This window comes from Phoca vitulina, unplaced genomic scaffold (assembly GCF_004348235.1).
Source record: "Phoca vitulina isolate PV1807 unplaced genomic scaffold, GSC_HSeal_1.0 scaffold1, whole genome shotgun sequence".
Classification (NCBI taxonomy): Eukaryota; Metazoa; Chordata; class Mammalia; order Carnivora; family Phocidae; genus Phoca; species Phoca vitulina.
The window spans coordinates 93643090-93666473 of record NW_022589704.1 but is presented as its reverse complement, the minus strand read 5'-3'; the positions used below and the strand labels follow the sequence as shown (position 1 = coordinate 93666473).

Here is a 23384-nt window from a genome sequence, read left to right as displayed (position 1 = left end):
GCTGATTTACATAGATGCAGCAAGAATGGTAATTTACCATTATGTAGGTCTTCTTAAGTTTGCTTTTCGGGAAGCTTTTAAAAAGAATCTCAGATTGGACTTTTAAAATCCTTGGAAGCTAGGAAATCAAGCCAAGAACTTACCACAGATCTCACCTGCAGTACCTATAGATCTCAGTGAAATCCACTCTTCTTAGAGTTCAAAAAAAAAACAAATCCTAATTTTCCTGAGCCTCCCATATATGTGACTTTTCTTACTCACCTGTCACACTAGAAACTCTAGTGTAAGGCAGATACAAGGACAGTTTTTCCAAGGAGGCTTTATAAACATTGGCTGCATAAAGTCAACCTTTGTTTCTTAAAAGTGCTTGGTCATATCTGATTAAATGAGCATCAGTTTCAAATATGTCATTCCAAGTAAGGCCATGGTTGCATAACTAATGTTTCCAATTGTCTTGCTAACATGGAAGACTGATAATTATTGAACCTATTCAAATCAGTATGTTGCCATGAAAAGAGAACATTTAATAGTTCCCGAATTCTGGAGGGGTCAGAAAAAGATAAACATGTTATTTCTGTTCATAAAAGCATAATCTATTAAATTGTTATGAGTTATAGTCAGCTTAAGAGAAAAGACAGGGGGTTCTTTATATCCAGAAAATAGGATATTAAAATATGAACAATATTCCTAACACAAGCCACATTCATCCTTCATCATTCAGTCCTATGTAATTAGTTCTTTTTCCACTGCAACTTGGATTAGCAATTTCATGAACCCATCTGCTTTTTGACAAATGTCCTGGAAATTCTGACTCCATCCATTTATCTCTACCTTGTTTAAATGAGGCTTTCAGAAGCCTGTGCCAAAAAAGTACCTGGCAAAGTCCCTTTCCACAGGGCTCTGAGACAGTCTGCTGTTGAAGAAAAGCACTCGGGCATATAGCTGAGTGGTACAGGTGAGACCACTCATGGAAGGATCAGAGGAAAGCAAGACTTATCTGTAGGTGACAAAAGACTCAAAATGATTGTAGTTACTTTATTACTGATCATGTTCAAAAGTGAAAGATCTGGGGGCATGCGACTGGCTCAGTTGGAAGAGCATGCGACTCTTGATCTCAGGGTCCTGAGTTTGAGCCCCACGTTGGGCATAGAGCTTACTTAAAAACACCATTCAAAAGTGAAAGATCTGATGAAAGTTAATTACAAGAATAATGTAGCTAAAAAGCAAATTGGGGGATGTTCCTGTGGTGTGCAAAACAAAGTCAATCCAAGACAAGTTTTAGATAAAGTATCTATAAACATAATAATTAGTCCTATTTTCAAAGAACAGTAGATACTGCATCTAACTTTTAAAAATGGGTGAACATAATCTTTACAGAGAAAAATATCTTCAGATAAAACACAAAATAATCCTGAGACATAATATACAATGGGCATTAAGCACATAATTAGAATATACCAGGAATATATTGATAGTATCAAGTATCAAGATACTTCAGTTAAGTCTGAAGTGGGTCCTAAGTCTCTGTATATCAAGAAAACTCCATAGGTCAGGAATGTGAATCCTCACTTGAAAACCACTGGCCTGGATGCTAGATCAAATTAAAGAAGTAAAGTTGTTACCAAATTAACATTTAAAAAATAAATTATGACTAGTGACATTACACTGTTTTTGTCTACTCTTATACAAAGTAGCACATGGACTTTCAGTAATAGAAGCATATCATGGGCAGGGAGAGCGCTGACAATTCTCTAGGAGCTTCCCATACAGCATATCATTTCTAAATATTTATATTAGTAACATTTTACCCATGTGGATTTAACCTAGGGAAGGTTAGGTATCTTTTCTGATTTGACAAAGTTTTCCATGCAACTCATCAATGGTAATGTATCAAATAAACCTAATTATTCCCAGCACCTCTCTTTTTTATGAGGGAAAAGCACAAGTCCCTTGTGATTTTGGGGGGACCCTCTGGGAAATCTTAAAGATGGACTTAAGAGTAAAAGAGACTTTTTAGGATTCAATTTAGGAAAGGCAAAATACCAAAAATTATCAGGAGAATTTGAACACTGGTTAAGATAGGATCCTGGGTTACTGAGAATAATACGTAGCTACCAATGTAATCAAAATGACAGTAATAGAATCAAAAAGTAAACATAAGAGATACCATGATGATAAAGAACCTTAACTTAGCCGTTTCAAAAGTGAAAGGCTTTGTTCTCTTAAATAATTACAGACATGACAAAGTCAACATAAAGCTCCGGAAATTATTCTTATGACACACAGAGTTCTTGTTATCTGGACAGATGACACAAAAGGTATGAGTAAACTTTTGCAAACTCTTATCAGGAGCAGACCAATAATCTCAGAAACTTTTATCATCTTAATTGAGAAAAAAAACGAATTCTAGTTTTCATCAGTACAATTGATGCTGAAGCTTTTATATATATATATATATAGCTTATATATATATATATATATATATAAAATCTATCTATCCATCTATATAGATTTTTTATAGATTTTTAGATTGTTTATAGATTTTTAGATTTACTTGAGAGAGAGCAGGAGCAGGCAGGTGCTTAACCAACTGAGCCACCCAGGTGTCCTGATGCCAAAGCTTTTTAAAAAAAATCTTGCAGATCAATCATAAACCTTAACCAGCTTTGATCATGGCAACTAAAATTGCCTTTCTGCAAACTCGCTATAACTTTTATACCCATTCAGGTTTGTTCCAAACTTTCTTATTTCTCATTCTTGAAGAGCCAGTTATTTTATTTTAGGAGAAAACTGCTGTCTTTCTTCTCTCTTTCTCTCTCTCTCTTTAACAAAAACACATCTCCTTTAGTACAATTTCTCAAAGTGACACAAAAATAAACAAATTTATTAACAGACCCCAAAATACAGCCTCTCTGCATCCTATGGGAACCTTAGGAATATTCAATTCATGTAAGTGTTATCTATCTCTAAGCAAATCAGAATAGAGCTCTTTTTAAGGGATTTTATAATCTAATTTGGTAATACCATCTGAATATAGGAATATATTATAAAATCGCAGACACATATACATATGGATACAGATAGACAGTTTATAGATCCAATTTTAAAATTTCACATAAACAAAGAATTACAAAACCCACTGCTTCACATCAAAGAGCTGTTCTCTTTTCATTGGTTATGCATTCTTAATTGATCTGAGCTAAAAACAGACAAATTGACAAACAGAAAAGAGTAACAAGATGGATGATCTGTCGTCTCTCACCCATCAGAGACAGGATCCCTATAAACCATCGATCCATTTGCAGAAATCACAAACGGTCAGATCATAAAACCGTGAGAAGCTGGAGTTAGAAATCACCAAGTACAGGTACCCCCCACTTCCTGAAAGTTGATGTTACACCACATCACTTTTACGAAAGACCTACGTTAGTACAGTACCGGCTTTTTCCACAAAAGTGAAAATCCTCTTCAGATTTCTTCCCGTTAGTCAAAACAGGCACTAATGCTAAGTCTTTCATAAAAGCAAAGTGACATAACTCAAACTTTTGGGAAGTGGCCCTGTTCTTTGTTTTATGCCATTTCTGCTTACAAAACTTTTTATAGGAACACTCTGCTTTCAAATGGCGGGGGAAACCTGTACTCAAAAAGAATCAAAATCAACTTCTTAGGGTACTCTGAGCGGACAAGAGTCTGGAACACAGGACCAGGAGTCAGGCGGACCAGTGGGTCCCCCAGTCACCAGTCAGGAATGGAGCACAGGGTGGTAACAGAGGGGTCTGGTTACTTGAGTGGAGTAAATGAGAATCTGAAGGAGAAGACCCGTCCTAGGAGTCAAGGCACCAAACTGTCAGGATAATGGAGGAGGTGAGTTTCTTCAGGCTGTTGCAATAAGGAGAAAATCTATTAATGAGGAATCCCAAAGAAAAGGAAGAGGATCTGGGGTTTTATAGAACCAGGTAAATAAAGGAATTGTGAGGGGTAGTGGAGGTGGGTGTGATGATCTAAGTCATATTGGGAGGGGAGGGCTTCTCTGCCTTTAGCTGTTTTCTGAAACACAAAAGGGTAGGGCATTTCAGAAAACAAAACGATAGGAGGATTTCTTAACCCTTGCTGTTTTCCTGGCAAACAGGGCTCAGGTAAAGTTTGTTTTGTTTTGTTTTTAAGATTTTATTTATTTGAGAGAGAGAGAAAGTGAGCATGAGCAGGGGGAGGGGCAGAGGGAGAAGCAGACTCCCTGCTTAGCGGGGAGCCCGACGTGGGGCTCCATCCCAGGACCCTGGGATCATGACCTGAGCTGAAGGCAGACACTTAACTGACTGAGCCACCCAGGCACCCCTAGGGCTCAGGTAAAGTTTAACGTTGTGAGGGCTTATCAAGCAAATGCGTGTAAGCTATGACTATGATTGTTACTTTAGGGGCTTTGACTTTGGCATCACACCACAGTGATCATTATCACTGTAATCCATTGTAAGATGCATCATCAGATTTTTTTTTTTTTTAATGTTTAAAGGTGATTTATCTTTTGAAACAGAACTTCAGACTGAGTCTGTGGCATCCCTGCTCACGTGACAGGCCCTCTGTGCAGAAGCTTCCACAAACACTGTTGCAGCTTCAGGGCCCTGAGAGGTGGGAAAGGTGAGGCTGGAGAGACAGCCAAGGACAGGGTGAGGAGGGCCCTTTGGGAGAACCTAGGCTACAGAATTAGGGGTGAGATGCTGTCTGGCCGAGAGCCTGAGCCTCGGGGCCAAACTCCCGGGTTTGGATCCAGATTTTGCCTCTGACTGCCTCTGTGATCTTGAGCGAGTTACTTAACCTCAGTTTTCTTCCACTGTAAAATGATACTCATAGCATCTGCTTCCAAGGAATTTTGTGATTTGATACAAATAAAGCACCCGGAATCATGTCTGCAATGTGGAATTAGCGATGCCGACTACTAGAACTTTGATTGCTGTTGTCACTCTTTTCTACTTTTCTTGGCTAAGTGTTGCTCTCTGGAGCACTGTCCCTACGCGGCAGCTACCCTCTAGCAGGGGCTCATTGGCCCCAGTCCGGTTGGATTTAAGGGTATAGGGGTGGCTAAGGGCTCCACTTGATACCGCATCTGCATAACTTTTTAGGCAACAGTGACTGGTGTCACTTGATCAGATCCAATGGTGAAGCTTTGGAGGTTGGGGTGTGGGTTAAGTCCTGCCAATGCCACCTTTTTTTGTGAAACAAAGCTTGACTAAGGGTTTGCACTGTATGGCTCCAGGAAGGTTCCCTTTCCATCAGTACCTACCCAGTGCCCCTGTTTAAACTTCTGCTACAGTGAAAGTGGGGAATTCAACTGACATGGGCAGGAAGAGGCACCCAGGGCCTAAATATGTCTGAGGTTTGGAATGCACAGAAAGTCATAAAGCAAAAGCAAGACGTTCAGTATGTTTATCAAAATATGTCGTGGGTTTCATCAAAATGCGGAAATCCAAAGAAAAGCAGCCTCTCAACCTTCTCGTAAGGATGGACCCACAAAAGGAGATTTTAAGATTCTTGTCTGACAGAGATTGTTCCAAACTTCATTAGCGATGGCCAACTTGATTTGCTTCTAGCTGCCAGCCCCAGTGGAGCTGGTGAATTATTCCGGAGCATAAGTTTTCTCAGATTGTTGTGCAAGTGCCTGCTGGCTGCAGACAAGGGCCTCTAGCATGGTTCAAAGCCAGTTCTGTCCCCCATTTCACTCCAGAGTGGCACTCCTGCGGCATGGAGCCTGGACGGAGAGAAGGTCAGCAGGGATCACCACTATCTTTTGAAGTCATGCAAGCAAAATACCCATTCCATTCTTTCCCCATTACTGACAGAAATTGCAACTCGTAGCCAGAAACATTAGGGTGAAATAGACACACACACACACACACACACACCCTGCCCCCCAGCTCCTGCAGCTGCATGGAGGACAAAGACAAACACAGAAACTGAACGCCCACAGCAGAAATGTCCATAGAAAAATGCCCATTTCCAAATTAATTTGGGTAGCATCACCATTTGCTTTACTGCCGTGTCAAGCCTTGCTTCCAGGGGCAGAAATGTTTTACACAAATAGATTGTTAGTCCCGCAGGGACTTGAAGTTTACTCAATCACTCTGAGAGCCATGCTTTCACAGCGTTTGACCATGACCCAGTGTAAGAAATGCACTTTCTATTACGACCCAATGCACACATCCATAATTGAAGCTAGATTTCCGTGATACAAAAACTCCCCCCATGGCTCATTACTAGCTATCAACCTGATGTCACCGAGCCGCCCAACACGGAGCTGGGAAGAGATGCACACAATCAGCTGTGGGCACACAACTGCCACCCGCCTACGACAGCAACAACGTCAACGGGGACAGTGGAGCTAGTGCTGCAGAAAACACTTGGAGAAAACCTTTCGAATTTGCAAAATTTGTAAAACAAAGAAAAGCATCATGTGCAATACCTGAAGGTGTTCTTTACAGAATTTTCTGGTCTTTGGAAGCCTTTTTTCGGGAAGGCTGAAGGGCTCCCTCACTATTTAAGCTTCTGTTGAGGAGGTTCCAAGAAAGATGATCATTGCCTTCTCCAATTTTTTCTCCGGTCTCACTTTGCTCCAGCCCAGACATTTTCTTTGGAAGCAGTTTTAACAAAGCCCTAAAAAAATAAGTTTGATACACTATAAAATGAAGAGTGTGTATATGTGTGTTAAAATTCGCATGACTCTAGGTATTCTGAACAATTGTGGCCATTGGTAGTTTTTCCTTAAGCCTTAAAATTATTGTGCAAATAAAAGATTTATATTGCTGCCTAATAAACCACCCTAAAACTCCATGGCATTCAAGAATAAGCATTCATTTCTCACATCTGAGGGTTAGCAGTGGAGATTATCTGCTCTTACCTGGGCTCTCTCTTTTATTTGTGGAGCAGCCGGGGGCTCCACTCTAAGCTAGGTTTGGCGGGGGCAGCTTTTCTCCACATGTCCCTCACCCATCTTGTGGGATCGCTGGGCCAGACTGATAGAAACACTTCTTCTCATGGCAATGGCAGTGGCTCAAAAGACAGGAGGAATTTTGAAACCCTTTGAAGGCATCACTTTTGCCTCTTGTCTATTAGCCAAATCAAGTCACAGGGCAAAGGCCAGAGTTCAAGGGTGAGGAGGACACTCCACCCACAAAGAGAATGTGCTACAAAATGACATGCCAGGGGCATGGTTCCAAGGAGAGGTGAAGAATTAGGACCAGGGGTAAGCTGAATAATACATGCCAAAGACATCACATCCTAATCTCTGGAACCTTCGAATATTACCTCATATGGCAAAAGGGACTTTTCGGATGTGATTAAAGTAAGGGTGTTAAGATGGAGAGATGATCTTGGATTTTTGGGTAGGTCCAATGTAACCAATGGGCCCTTCAAAGAGAAAGGCAGAAGATTAGAATGAGAAGAAGGATATGGGAAGCAGAAGGAGAAAGGTTGATGTGATACGGGGCCATGAGTCAAGGACTGGGGACAGCCTCTAGAAGTGGGAAAAGGCAAGGAAACAGAATGTCCTCCAAAGCCTCCAGAAGGAATGCTGCCCTGCTAACACCTTGATTTTAGGCTTCTGACCTCCAAACTGTAAGAGAATAAATTTATGTTATTTTAAGCCACTAAGTTTGTGGTAATTTTTTTATAGTGGCAAGTGAAAAGCAGTAGGGATTTTGGTATGTGAATGTGAGGCTCTGCTGTAACAAATACCTAAAAATGCGGATGTGGCTTTGGAATTGGAAGCATGATTTGAAGTTTGAAACTTTGAAAAACCCTTGAACAGACTCTTAGAAACATGGATGTTAAAGACTCTGATAGTGAGAGCTCAGGGGAGAAATGAGGAATATGTTATGGGAAACAGGCAGAAAAGGGATTCTTGTCATGTAGTGGCAGAAAGGTTAGCTAAATTGTGTCCTATATTTATGTGGAAAGAATTTGTTAGTGATGAACTTGGATATTTAACAAGGAGATTTCTAAGTAAAGTGTTGAAGATGCAATCTGGCTGAATCTTACTATTTGTAGTAAAATACAAGAAGAAAGAGATACATTGAGAAAATAAATGTTAAGCAAATGGAACCAGGAATTAATGATTCTGGAAATTCTCAACCTACCCAGAATGTATAAAAAACCAAAATTAGGAGATTTTACTGTAAGGAAAGAAAGCCTGAAGAGGAAGCTGAGTGTGTGTCTGGACAATCTTTTGCTAGTACCTGGAAAGAAATAAAATGTCACGGTATTCTGTAACACAGGGGGTTCTTTGAGAGATTAAGCATGTGACTCATGGATTTCCTCAGCCATCTCATGGGCCTCTGCAGGAAGAATCTATAGAGGAGTCTTTTATCTGATGGAGGGAATCTCTGTAACATACATGGGAGATCCACAAGGCGCTTAAGGATGTGATAGGAGAAATGTTGCCACCTTGCACCAAAAGGGACACAGGGGGCACAAAGTAAAAAGAGACTTCTGGACTCCCCAAATTCCAAAGACAGGAAACAGGTAGATAAAACTACTTGGTGGTAAAAACATGTTCTACTTTTCATGAAAAAGAAAGAATGACTCAGGATAAACTCTTGCCTCAGGAATTTGAGCCAAAAGCCACAGAGGTTTAATCACAGACCTTGAAATAGTTTTCACAGGCAAATTTCAAAGTTGCTTGGCAGAGGTGACTTCTTCCTTCCCTTTATTTTATTCCTTTTTGAATGGGAATGTCTATAACTGTTGTCCTGGTCCTGTCTTACATTGTACTTGGGGGAGCTAATAAATTGTTTGCTAGCTTCACCGATCTACAGATGAAGAGGAATTTTGCCCCAGGATAGATCATACCCAGAACCTCACTCATTCTTTATCTAGATGAAGTGATTTGGGACTTTTGAACTGATAATATTCAGAGAGATTTTTGAACTTTGATGCTGTGATAGGTTGAGAATTTGGGGGACATTGGAATGGGGTGAATGTATTTTGATGTGGGATGGATGTGAATCTTTGGGGGCCAGAATGTAGACCGTGGTAAGCTGAATAAGGATCCTCCAAAGATGTTCATCTCCTAATCTCTGGAACCTGTGGATGACCCTCTATATGGCAAAAGGGAATTTGCACCTATCATTGTTAGGATCTTTAGATGAAGAGATTATCCTGTATTTTCTAGGTGAGCCCTAAATATAATCACAAGGGTCCTTATAAGAAAGAAGCAAGAAGGTCAAAGCCAGGAGGAGATGATAGGATAAGAGAAGCAAGGATTGGAGTGATGCAACGAGGGTCCAAGGATTGCCAGAGCCTCTAGAAGCTAGAAGAAGCAAGAGACAGAGTCTCCCTCGGACCATCCAGAAGGAACCAACTCTGTTGACAGCTTGATTTTAGCCTCTTAATACTCATTTTGGACTTCTGATCTTCTGAACTGTAAGATGATACATTTGTATTATTTTAAGCCACTGTGTTTCTGGTAATTTGTTATAGCAGCAATTGCAATATATAGGACCAATACAGGACCATTAATACAATCTTATGTAGGAATAATCCTAGCTTCTCTGCTTTTACATACAATGCCATCTTAAGCATTAGAATTATTTTCAAAATATATACTATTATTTTTAAGATATGCACTTTGTGAACATTTGACATGAGGCTTGACCTTAGATTGAAACCAACTCATCTTCCAAGAGAAGACATCTTTACTTTAAAAATAAAAGTCAGTGAGTAATAGGAATCTGAAATACAGAAACGTAGAAGCAACTGTAAACACAATTAAAAAGTTAAAGTAAAAAATGATATGTGAGGGAACAAAAATTATTCATGTAGGAAACTTGGGAGTCACCGAAGGGAATTTTGCAGTTACAAGTGCCCCATCCTCCCTCTTCACTGTTGCTGGTTAGAAGCCAGGAAGTCTACGTCATAAAGGTAGAAGCAGTGGGAAAGGAGCAAGAAGAAAAGAGAGAGAAAAAGAGTTGGAGGCCTATGGAGCAAGATGCCCTGGAGCGCTCTATGCTGTGATCAAAGTAGATAGAATGAGAAAGGGAATTTTTTTCTTAATGCATTTCTGTAAATGATATAAATGGATCCCTTTTAAAGTTTTCAGGAAAGACAGAACACCAATATATGCAATTTTTGGATTTCTTCTGGGTGTTGGAAGGAAGATACATAGTACATATCTGTAATGTTATTTTGGACCCTTCCTGAAGGGTTCCTTTATCATTGAGGAATACGCTAGTTTGCAAGAGTTAGAAAAGGGGACCAATAATATCTTAAGAAGTAGGGATTTGTTTCCCTCATATAACAAGAAGCCCGGAGGCACATGGTTGTGGGCATGGTCTTTCAAGGACCCAGGCTCTTTTCATCTTTATGTACTGATCATCTGAGTGGCTTTTACACTTAGTTTTATACCCTATGTTTGAATGATGGCTGCTGCAGCTCCAGGCATCATGACCTCATTCAAAGGCAAGAAGTACAAGGGTGGTCAAGGTGAGAACCTATTTCCTCTTACATCTCTATTAAAAGGAACCAAATCATCTTTTTCAGCATCCCTCAGCACACTTTTCCTTAGATCTCATTGGCCAGAACTGGGTCACTGGTTGCCCCAACACCCAGTCTTGTAGACAGGAAAATGCAAGAATCTGGCTTTCCAGACTCTGAAGTGGTATGTAGCAAAGAAAATGGGACTGGGAATGGCTTTTGGATGACTGTCCATTGGGGTTTGCAGCAAATGTCCAGTCTCTCTTTCATTCAAGGGGCTCCTGGTTGGTGGTCAGCAGATTTGGGAACTGAGTGATGGGTACAACTCTGTGTCATGAGGTCTGGCCTCCAGAGAAAAGCCACGGTAGTGCTCTTCAAAAATACTGGCATTCCCTTCACCACTGGGCTGCTCAGTGCGAGGCAAGTATGTGTCTTCTGGGCCGTCCTGGAGAACTTAGTATTAGAATGGATAAGTAGGTCACACCTGATAAATCTTTTATATTATTTCCCTAAGTTCTTGGATTGCTTTCTCTACATAATATCAAGGTATTTCTGGCATCTCCCCTTCGTAAGAAGAACTTCGGCATAGATCTGAAAAGCCCAGACCCTAGAACCAGGCTAACTGATTTGAATCTCAGCTTTACTACTTAGAAGCTGCATGCGGGAAATTGTTGAACCTCCAAATGCCTCAGTTTCTGCTTTTATAAGTGGGGATGATAATACATATCTCAGGCTTATTCTTAGGATTAAATAACTTGATATATGAGAGTATTTTCAACAGTGCTTGGCACCTGGTTAAAGCTACATGAGTGCCCGCTAGCATCATTATTTCTGCTGGGCCCCCTGAGTCTGGGTTTTAGCACCAGCTGAGCAGATGATTAATACTACCCCCAACTGCTCATGTGAACACAGAGTCTGGAATTTTGAGAACTGCTTCCATATCAGTAGATTCAGCCCAATCCAAAGCTGTGTTCTTCTTTCTTTACTCTAGAATTCTCAGAATCTCTCACCACATGTATTCCTCAGATTTTTGCTTTTCCAAGACAGCCGAATGTCAAAACTCTGTGTGATGGTTCAGTCTTTTTTGGGGTTTATCTTTTCAGTTGGTCTCTTGAGATGTGCTAGGAACCTCATCATGGCCTCCATTTGGCAAGGGAAGCCAGCACAGAGCTTGAGGGCCATGGGTACATTCAATCATCTGGATTTTCTCATGTCTCTCCATCCAGTCCTCCGGGTCCTACTCTGTTCTAATCGATGTCCTTGCTTTCAAATAAGAGTGCTTAGGCTGTGCATTTAAGTGGTTTTATAATTCAGTGACCCACAAGATCAAATTTCGTTTTTAGTTTTCACCTATCTTGATCTCTAGCTGTTAGAAAAAAAGAAATTTTGTTGTTATTGTTGTTTTTTCTTTGTTTGTTTGACTGTCTTAAAAATCACAGAAAAATCCCTGGTATATATGTCCTTTGGGCTGAGAATTTAGGAATTTGAACTGAGAAATTAGGAGTTAGAGCTCATTGTTCTCTTTCTTTAAGCTGTCCAACTCCATAAAACAGCAGACACGGGTGCCTGGGTGGCTCAGTTGGTTAAGCGACTGCCTTCGGCTCAGGTCATGATCCTCGAGTCCCGGGATCGAGTCCCGCATCGGGCTCCCTGCTCAGCAGGGAGTCTGCTTCTCCCTCTGACCCTCCCCCCTCTCATGTGCGCTCTCTCTCCTCTCATCCTCTCTCAAATAAATAAATAAAATCTTTAAAAAAAAAAAACAAAAACAGCAGACACAACCGCCTTACTCCCACAGTCCTTATGTTCCTCAGCCGCTACTTGGTTGCCCCAAAATTGATTTCGATGGATACTTCATTCCAGGTGAGCACAGTGATAATTGAATTAAACCACCTTGCTACTCTATGCTATAAGCTGCCTGCATGAGAACGCTTTAAATCCAGTTGGATTTTCAACCCTCAGTCTTACTCAAACCAGATAACCCACCCTTCTGTTTTCCTGAGAGTTTGTGTCTGCTGGTTCTAATGTCTGTGTCAATCAGGCTACTTAACTGTGCAACAGAAAGTTACTCTACTTGATTTAAGGAGAAAAGGACTTTATCTAAAGGAAAGCTTAGAGTCAGGCTCAGAGGCACGTGTACTTAGAAACAAATCTTCAAATCACGTCATAAAACTGGGAAGGTGAAGACCTTCCTCTGCTACCTCTGTCACCATATACTAGACATGCCAGGTTCTAAAGATTTTATTTTTAATTTATTTAAAGATTTTATTTATTCGTTTGAGAGAGAAAGAGAGAGAACGAGCAGGGGGGAGGGGCAGAGGGAGAGGGAGAAGCAGGCTCTCCGCTGAGCAGGGAGCCGAATGCGATGTGGGGCTCCATGTGGGGTTCCATCCCAGGGCTCTGGGATCATGACCCCAGCCAAAGGCAGACGTTTAACCAACTGAGCCCCCCAGGCGCCCCTATTTTTTTATTTCTTTGAGAGAGCGCGTGCTTGCGCATGCATGGGGAGGAGGAGGGGGAGAGGAGGGAGAAGCAGACTCCTTGCCAAGCAGGGAGCCCATCTGGACTCTATCCCAGGACCCTGAGATCATGACCTGAGCCGAAGGCAGACGCTCAACCAGCAGACGCTCAGCCGCCTGAGCCCCCCAGGCGCCCCTAGACATGTCAGCTTCTACTGTCATCGTGGCATCTGTCACTGGTAGCACTGCGAGCAGTACCATCCTAAAAACTTTATCAACCACCTTTACCACTGGAGGCTTTACCTTCTACTGGGATTCCATAGTGCATAATTCCCAAGCTGTTAAAGATAGCTCAGGTCCTGAGCAGGAAAACAAAACGAAACAAAACAAAACAAAACATTTTTTTATTTCAGAGAGATCTGCCTCAAGACTGAATCACATGGTCCCAGCTTTGTAAGGTTTACACACACAGTTGTTACTTTGTTGCTTATAATTTTCATATAACTTGAATAGGTTAAGAAATGTGGTGTGTGTTTAGTGCCTTAAATATCCCTTTTAGTTTTTAGTGTACTCTTCAGAGTGATTTCTGTCTTGATCTTCATTTCTTCCTGGTTTCCTGGGGATGGGCAACAGAGTGTAATGGAAAGATTTGTGGGCTCTGGAGTTGGGAAAACTGGGTTCAATCCTGACTCTGGCCCTAACCTACAGTGCCTGTGGGTGGGCATATTACATAACTTTTCCAAGTCTTAGCTGTTTCTTCTATAAAATGGGTGTAGTGAATCTGCTCCATGAGTTGTTACGAGGATCAGTAAAATTCACATAGAGCTTAGTAAGAGATGCTGAGAAACAATGGACTTGCTTATAAGGACAGAGTTGTGTTTTCTACATTTATAATTGGGTAATTATCTAAAGTATGTTACACGGGACAAATATATGGAAAGAAGTAGAGCAGACTTAGCAATACCAACAGACACTGTTGCATTGTTATGAAGTAATCCCAAATATCTTCCTTTTTTTAACCTAACATCCCTTGTTTACAAGTGGTGGAAATGCTAAAAATCAATCACTATTCATCAGGTAAGCATGACCTTGACCATCATCAGCCGGGGCTTTCACTATTAAAATCCCACTGTGCTATTTTCTTCCTCTCTAAGTTTGTAAGGAATTCTCTCTTGAGAGGACATGATAAATATACAACTCCATCTTAGTAAGCATCTTTACATCTAAAAGCAATGTCCTTTAGTAATTATTAATGTAAATTATAATCTTAACTTTGTAAGAAAAACAATGGAGATAGTATTAATGTCCTTCAAAGGCATTGTAAGTATATTATTTATACAAATAAATAGAAGATATATAATCTAAATATATTTGTATCATACAAATACACATAATGTGTGTACATATGAATATCACACCCTTACACTTTTTCTATATACACATACATTTTTTAACAAGATCCTGAAATAATAACCATATGTAATTTCCTCTATAGCAGTGGGTCTGCAGTGTTTGAATGACTGATGTCTTTCAGAAATCCCTAGGTAACCAGGTGGTACAGTTATTAACCACCCGCTGGAACTTGGCTTTGAAGCAAATCTATTAGGATTAGAATCTGCACCATCCGTATTCAGAGCACAGAAGGTCTTGGCCACCAGATGTCACTATTCTTCTATTTCCCTCCCCGTGCCCTTAGAGCTCTGAGACCTTTTCTAACAAGGGACTGAGGAAAATGCATGCCTCCCAACGTTCCTGGGATTTCACCAAAAGGTCTTTTGAAGAGGAATAGTCCTGCCCGTGCAGATTTCCTTGGGGCTCTCAAATATCACCTGGACAGTTTCTGACAGCTGAGGATCCAAGTGGCTGAAAAGTTGGGGCTCATCTGGTCAAAAAATGTTAGAGCCTTTTCCTTGAGCTTGAAGTTAAAGGTAGGACCGGCCTAATGTGCCTTGAGCCAGAGCTAGCTCAATGCAGGAGAGGCCATGAAGTGTGATCTACCAAGATCCTGGAGTCTGGAGACTTCCCTAACCCTTGGGTGGCCCTGAGAACTCACAAAATGAGAAAGTTGAGCTAAGTCATTTCTAGGGTCTAAAAATTTCGTGATCCTCAGTTTTTTAATGTCTCTGTTGAGGAGTGTGGGCAGCAGAGTAGGGTGATCTAAATTCAAGACAGAAGACCCCAGGAAGGACAGTGAAATCAGGGTGGAAAAATCCCACAGGGAAGGTAAGGGGAAGTTGGGCATAATTCTCATACAGTCACCTGATGTAGTGACTGGTTACAGAGCCTGAAACGTGCTGGGGTTATGAACCTTGTCATGTTGACCCTTAGGTGATCCACCAGGCCATTCTCCCTCCCTTCTAGATCCTACTTAACAATGATCTATAATGTTCTGATGTACATGTATGACTGTCTCTCCCGGGGCTTGGTTGGATTTAATATGTCCTGTCAGTCAATGTTTGTGGCACCTTCAGGGCATGCGATGTGTTTTATTTCGTTTTGAATTTACAATAGTACAGTGTTCAGCTAGCTCATCCAGCGTGTTCATAGAATCCAAGGGCGGGAGGAAGAAAAAGAAAGAAATGGAATTCATTTATCGAGCGCCTACTGTATGCCAAGTGTACCTAAGTACTTTACATATGCTTTCTTTCATCTTCAAAATAGGCTCCTGAGGCAGCATTATGCTCATAGATAAAGAGGCTGAATTCAAATGGTTAAGTGACTTGTCCAAGGTCACAAAAACCAAGTGGTAGACTCAATGGCTACCTATAACACATTCTAGGAAGGAAACTGAAACTCAGGGCACTTATTAAAGTTGTATGCACCTGTAAATGGGTGAGCCCCCAGTCGTCCCTCACTGGGCTTCACTGATAGAGGGCCCCTGGTGCTTCGAGGCCCCTGGACTGCACCACTCTAGAGGATGCTTTGTCATATGAGTATTGGCACACTATCCCCGACCTTGCTAGCACATTGTTTATGGCCGCGATTAACCTGTCTCCCTCGCTCCTTTCTCGCTTTGGGCTGCGGAACTGAAAGGTTGCTAGAAGTCCTCTCCGACACAGTTGAGAGTTTGCAGACGGCCCCTGAGAAGCTGGGGCGTTCCGAATTGGCTGAGCGCTCTGCCTGGGAGGGCGGGGAGTTTGCCGAATGTCCCTGGCCAGAATCCCTGCCTTCAAGTGCCTCGAGCCAGAAGCGGGGAGAAGTTGGAGACGTTGGGCTGGGGGTGTTGGGAGAAATTGCGGACAGACTCCCGCCCTGCTAGGCTGAGCCCCCGAGGAGCGTAGCTACAGCGTCCGGGCTGAGTGTGGACGCGCCGCGCGCGGCCCCGCCAGGGCTGGGAGTTTGCAGACCGTCCCTGCCGCGGCCCGCTCGGCGGCGGCCCTGCGGCTCCCGCGGCAGGCGCGGCGGCCCCGGGCGCGATCCAGCCCAGGTAGCCGCGCCGCAGGCTCGGGGCGCCGCGACCCCGTACCCCGCCTCGTCGTGGGCCCCGCGGGGACGGCGGCTGGCGGGCGCTCCCTGCTGCTACTGCTGCTGTTCAACAAGGAGGTGAGAGCCACTGGGTCGGGGCGATCGCATCGGGCTCGCCATCCCCGTGGGGAGATGCACGCAGAGGGACCGCGGAGGGCGCGGGGAGCTGGGCGCCGGCGGGGAGAGCCTACACCGAGGGCGGCGCGGCCGGGGGCTTCCGCCTGCCGCCTGCGTGGGTGCCCTGGCTGCGGCCGCTCTGCGGGACCCGGGAGTGCAGCGGCGGACGCGCCTTGAAGCGCCCACCTGCCTGGGGCAGCCCTCCCCAAGAGAAACAGCAGGCCCCCAGGGCCCTTGGGGAAGAGGCTTGTGGGCTTTTCAAGGGACTGTCCAGAGGAGGCTTTGGTGGCGCGGGCTGGGGATGGCAGATGGGCGCTCGGACCGCTGAGGAGCCTGGTGGGGTCACGCTGCGGGTGTGGGCCGGGCTGGGGTCTCCTGGACCGGGGCGCGCAGGGCGGGCTCAGCCAACGGCCGGTGGGGAGGAAGAAGAAGGGAGGCTGGCCCGGGGCCCAGAAGAGGAGGGATGCGACGGACCGACGCTCGGGGCTGGGGGACCAGGGAAGCCCGGGGGAACCCCCTAATCCCTTGGGGCCGGTCGCCCGCCCGCGACCCCGTCAGGGCGCTCCGCGAGGCTGCCCGGCCGGAGAGGCTGCGGGGAGCGCAGAGCCCACACCCGCGCACACACTCCCCGAGAGCATGCTCAGTGCGGCCCTGGGAACTTCCTGCCGAGTAGCGAGCCGCCCCGGCCCCTGTGGGCCCCCCTCCGGGTCCACGGCGTGCTAAGTTGGGGGCGAGCGAGCGTGCGGGTAGGGGGGCGCGGCGCCCGCCTGTCGCCCTTTCGTGCCCCTGGCCCCTGCTTCGCTTTTGCTCACATCCCAGCGCTGCTCGCGCCAACCGCCCCCGCGGCTGGGAACGGGGGTGTGGATGTCATCCCCCGCTCCCCGAGGCCAGGTCCGAGGCCGGGAGGCCAGAGGCCTGGCGGTGCGGCCGCTGGCCTGGTGGACTCGCTCTCTGTGCACTCGCCGAGCGCACGGACCCCGCGCCGGGAGCGGACTGGGTGGAAGGGGGTGTGTGAGCCGGGGACGTTCGCGCACACACTTGCTGTCACACACAAAGCCGTGGTTTCGTAGCTACCGCGCGGAAGAGGGAAGAGGTGGCGCTTGCATTGTCCAGCCTCGTTCGGAGCGCCAGCGGGGTGCTCAGCTCGAAGCAGGCGATGCTTACGTTTTCAGAGATGCCAGGGTCGAGGTCTAGGGCCCGGTGCTCCCGACACTGATTGCCAAGCCCGGCGCGGGGCGGACACGGTTGTGAGCACCCGGCTCTGGCGGCCCAGTTAGGGAAGGTTGGGCACTTACGGAGCTGTGAAGTTGGGGAGGGGAAAGCTGAGGTGTGTATGGGGTTCGGGTGGAATGGCAACAGTGCACCTGGAAACACTCAGATTCGAGTAGTAGCGGCAGGATCTCATTGTAAAGAGAGGCACGTGGGAAGCCGGTATCCCCGCCTGTGTTCATTGTCAGGACCTGAGGGACTTGGTTGGATTTTAGTCCGAGAGCACCTCCCCCCACAAACCACCACCATGTTAGCAACTCTATCACCCATATCTTGAGCCTTGACGCAGGATCAGAACTGCCTTGTTTTTAATTCAAGAAATCAAAAAACAGTTTTTCCTGATAGGCAAAGCCATCACAGATCTGTCTTGATAAATGATTTTCACCACCACCCCCCACTTCCTTCTTCCCTACAAATTCTTTTTATTGTTATTGTTCAAGGCTGAGATAAGCACCCTTAACTTTGGCACTGCTAGGATTAGAGCGAAGCTCTATTTTCTAGAGGCTTTTGTAGTTTTCTCCAGTTACCAGCTTGCTGTCCGGGTAGTCAGAGTGAAGTGGAGAGGTCCTGAAAAACGGAGTGATAGAGGAGGGGGAAGAAGGTGCCATTTTTGCCCCTTTTAGGAGCTGGGACAAGAGGAGAAGGGAGCTCCTCTGCCTGACACCTGACTCTGGCAGAACTGGGTGGCTGGACTTAAGGTTTAGGCTCTTCCTCTGGTCTCCACCTTTGTTCCAACTTGCCTGGGTTTGAGACACTTAGGCCTGGAGTCAGTAGGAGAAAGGATTCTGCAGTCCCGGTTTGGAGCTTTGCGGGGTTTGCATCTACAACCAGGCAGCTGCTGGTTGGGTTGGTGTTTAGGCGGACGGGGATGGCAGGAGGGCTGGGGGCTCTGCCCAGATCTGCCAATGGCATCTGTGCACCCCAGCCCCGCTGCCAAAGCAGCTCATGGGCTTTTTGATCTCAGCAGCGCACATTTCAAGTGCTTTGTGTTTGAGGTGTGAATACAGTACATATATATATTCACACATATGTATGTGTATATACGTTTTTATAAAGAAGTATGTGCATATGCAATGTTCTTCAGTAGCATCTTGGAGCTGGAAGGGACCTCAGGAGATCATAGGAATTCAAATTTTCTCCCTTCCCATTCAGTTTTCTCTGTTTAAAAATAACTAAAGCAGCCTTCTGCCCAGCTGGCCTCCAAAAGCATGGAAATGCCAGAGTCCCCTGTGATTCTAGCAGGGTGGGGGCTTTGGCTCCTCCCCCGAGAAGTGTAGCTCCTCAGGATCCCTAGTAGATGTCAGTCACTTAACACCACCTTTCCAAATGCTCCCTGTGGCTTGGGATCTAAGTCACTGCAGTGTCACCCTCAGATTGATTTTGGCAGGGGACAGACAGTGGCCAGTGTGCCCGGCCGAGATGTCCAGAAAACTGCGTGGCGCAGTCATCATGAGACTTGCGTTGGGAAGTTCATGTCCTTTCTCACTCTGTGGTCATCCAGGCAGGTGGTTGCCCTGCTCCTTCCCAAGAGATGTAAAAAGCAGTGCGGACTCATTTTATTCCCTCTTCCTTGTGTGTCTTGGCCTCCTGGCTCTAGGAAAGCTGGGGTGGGGTGGGGGTGAGGGGCTTCCTGTGTTGATATTATTATAGGAAATCCCAGGAAAGCACATACTGTCAGGAGCTTTGTCTCTGGGGGTTTGTTGTGTATGTCAAAGTTTGAGAAAGGGTCCTTGTGTCAGATGAAGACTTAACTGAGAGTTTTGGCTGACGGAAGATGTATGTGTTCCAGAATCCACGAACAGTTGAGAGGTTTGGGTCACAAATAAATTCGATGCTTGTCAGTGCAAGTTTTACTAGTCTGCCTTTAAAGTTCATAAGTGGCTTTCAAGTATAGAGTCACTCTTAAGAACCAGAAGACGGTTGTACTTTTTAATGTGTTGGAAATTGAGTAGCGAGCTCCCCAACCCTTCTTGAAGTTTCTAATCTAGGTCTTGTCCCTATTCTATATGGCATCTTGTTTTAACATCAAGAATCGGAGCACCATGTGACCTCTGCCTGCTGCAGGTGTGTTCATTGAGTGAGTTTGTCCTGCAGCCCCATGAGCCATGCCCTGTGCTGGGGCTGAGGATAAAGATGTCCTTCTTCAAAATTACCTTTTGAACTTTTAATTTATCTGACCTTCTCTTTCTGTGTGTTAATGCAAACTAATAGTTCTTGGAAGGTCGCCAAGGTGGGTCCCAGGAGCCTTAGTACTTTAACTATGTTCTTTCTCTCAGCTGGAGGCATGGGGACTTGAGCTCAGTTTGCTTCTGTGGGCCATTTTATTTATTTGTTTGCTTTTTCACTGCTACAATTAAATTCATGTTTTCCTGACTTTATCACATCTTGAAAGCTGTATGTGTGCATGAGAGGGGTTGGAAGGATCGCTTTAGTTCTTCAAACTCCCAGAGCTCTCTTATCCGAACACATGACCTTCTGGAAAGAGAACAGGAGCCTTCCTTTCAAGGCTGTTTGTCCAGCCTGAAAAATCAGCACAGGCAAGGGGGATAAGCTGCTATGGCCGGGTTTGGTGGAGTTCTCCCTGTAAACTGTCCCCCTTCCCCCCCTCCCCTGCCATGCTTGTGTTGAGGCCTGCCAGACCTTGGCCCCAGCTGGGGTGGTTCTCAAGGATGGCTAGGGAGTGTTTCTCCATCCTGTTGCCCATGCACTTAGGAGTGAGGTGTATTCAAGTACTTTATTACTTGTAAGAGTTAAATACTGGTGTTTGCATTTGATTTACTAAAAAAAGAAAAAGTTGGCCCTTTAAGGTTACCCCTAGAATAGATTAACAGCCTCACTTTTGCATCCCTCTGTGATTTTTTGTGGCTGGCCCTGGAGGGAATGTGTGCCGCCCACCCACTCCTGTCTCAGCTGCACTCCTTAGTGGTGTTGTTCTGAGCACAGACGGCTTATAAGTCCTGTCACGCTGGTAAGATGCTTTTCCTAAGTATCCTACACAGAACAGTCTTCCACGGTAATAGTGTTGGATCTCTTTCGTGTCTCAGTCCACTCATGGGTGTGTGTTGTGTTGGTGATCGTCACAGATATTACGTGTCCTTGTGGAGAAATGTCAAGAGGTGGGCAGGACCATAGAGATGGGATGAAAAAATTTACCTTCTGTAATTGACCTGATTGCATGTGTTTCTTTCCTCTTTCCTTTACTACTCCCTACAATGGTAAGGTGGGCACTGTTGTCATTCCCAGTTTATATATTGGGACACTGAGACGTTTGTGAGGTTGTGAAACCTGGCTGTGGTCACACACAGCTAGCAAGTGACAGGGCAAGGATTTGAACGCGGGTGGGCTAGGTCCAGAGTCCATATTAGCTGGACTATGCTTAGTTAAGGCTAGCAACCTCATCCTGAGCTGTCAGCACTTTCTTTCCAACCAAAGCCAAGAGGAGCCTTAGACGTTCAGGAGTTGGAAAGCAGCTCGGGGAGATCCTTCTGGATTTCTTCTCTTTCTAGCCAAGGGCATGGCGGTGTAGAGAGCGAGAAGGGCTTACTTGAAGTCTCATCAGCCAGTGGGCAGCAGTGACAAAGCTGGGTTTCAGTTCTGACCCTTGGTCCCACAGGAACAATTGATAACAACTGATAACAGTTGTGTGCCTCCTTTGTTTGTAGAAATGATTCAGGAAGCAAATGCGCTGGTCATTTGGCATCTGCCCCTCCCCCTCCTAGAACCCCCCTGTGCCTGTGAGCTCATATCCAACTTCACCTTAGAATCTGGTGGGGAGCAGGTGGTGTGTCTAGATCTTTTCACCATCCCCAAACGGGAGAATCTGAGCAACTTAAATTATGCCTTTAAGTACATGTCCCCTTCTTCATGTCCTTAAGTTTGACATCTTAAGAATACAGTCTGGGATGGATTTTACATTCACTCTTTTTTTTTTTTTAAGATTTTATTATTTTTATTTTTATTTATTTGACAGAGAGAGAGACAGCGAGAGAGGGAACACAAGCAGGGCGAGTGGGAGAGGGAGAAGCAGGCTTCCCACTGAGCAGGGAGCCTGACATGGGACTCGATCCCAGGACCCTGGGATCATGACCTGAGCCAAAGGCAGACGCTTAACAGACTGAGCCACCCAGGTACCTCCGCATTTCACAATTACGTTCTCTCCCTACTTCTCTTTGTGTGTGTGTGCGTGTGTGTGTGTGTGTGTGTGTATGTGTGTGTCTTAGGGCTCAGCATTGATTTCAACTCTACAGGAGCATGGGGTAGGCAAGAGGTGACCTGGCAGGGGCCTCAGGGCTATTTCTTAACAGTTCCAATAAAGAGCCAGTGAGGACATTCCCAAAGTGTCTGTGGAATCCTGGAAAGACTGCTGAGGCCTTGGAAAATATTCCTCTGACCACTGGGATCACCGTACTTCGTGGAGTCTTCCAGTTGGCTCTGACAGCAAGCACCATTTCCCTTCATTTTACTCCTTCCATGTGACCAGGATTACACGGGGCAAACCAGGGCCCCTGCCTATTCCTGATTCTGAACATTTCTGGTTAACAAATAGTCCCTAGCTGCTCAAGGAGTTTAAAGTCTAGTTCTGGTCAGGGCCCACATGGAAGAGTTCAGTTCAGTTGGGAGGCAGTATGCAAATGAAGAACACATTAATGCAGCCCATGTGACCACTTTGGGCCTCAGTTCTTATGTTGAAAAGTAAGAGGGGATTGAATGAGCTCCAAAGTTCTGTTCAGTCCTGACGTTGTATAATCCTCTACATATGGCAAAGGAGGTGTGGAATAAAGAAAGAAAATTCCCTTACTGAATAAAAAAAAAGATTGAGGAAACACTCAAGTTGTTTTTGCTTTTGCTGGTAGACTCCCTTCAGTATACAGTTGAGATGCTTACCTAAGAAGAACCAACCCTTTATTATCACTCTTCTTTAGGGATGTTTATTTTTGTATATTTAGAAATAAAAAGCCTTGGTCCTTACTTCTCAGCCTAGAAATAACCCGTTTCCCCTAGTGAAGCTGTTTTTTTCCTTTGGGGAATTGAGATTCAAAGAGCAGAAGATGACCAGGCTCCCAGAGTTCTGTGGTTCTGTGGCACATGCCCTGGGGAAAGTGGCTAAGGACTTACCCGGCCACAAGCTGGGCCAAATTCTGTGTACATACCTTCATTACAGCTTCCCTGCGAAACAACTACGTTCAAAGAACAGAGAGTTTGATATCAATCTCCTTGTAGCTGCTTTTTTTTTTTTCCTTAACCATCTGTTATTTTCAGTTCCGATTTTTTTTTATTTACTAGTGTTCATGCCAAGGAGTTTTCTAAATGACCGACTCTTTCTCTTACGCATCTTGGTTAGGAGAGGATTATCTCTACCTCATGCAAAGTATGATATTTCTGTGTCCCTTCAGTGTGTTTCTTCGTATTTCTTCTGTACTTCCATGGGATTTCCCTTGCCCCCTCTCCTAATTTTTCAGAGCCACCAGGGTTAGTGGCAGCACTAAGTGGGGATTTGGAGGGGAAGGGCCTCCAGAGGTGACATTTTGTGGATGATCTTTCGTCATCCATTACTTAGGATGTACAGATAGAATTCTCTCGGGTGAATGTTACCATTTTTCTTCTGTAGATTCACCA

General features: G+C 44.8%; 1 protein-coding gene across 3 annotated transcripts in view; it reads left to right on the top strand.

The window, feature by feature from the left end:
* Positions 1 to 16320: 16320 nt before the first annotated feature.
* The window catches only part of MGAT5 (alpha-1,6-mannosylglycoprotein 6-beta-N-acetylglucosaminyltransferase), a 330719-nt gene continuing 323655 nt past the window's right edge, over positions 16321 to 23384 (top strand). For all 3 annotated transcript variants that reach the window (XM_032411587.1, XM_032411605.1, XM_032411545.1), the window contains exon 1: positions 16321 to 16460. The gene's annotated coding sequence lies outside the window, so the exon portion shown is untranslated. The remainder of the gene's footprint in view (positions 16461 to 23384) is intronic.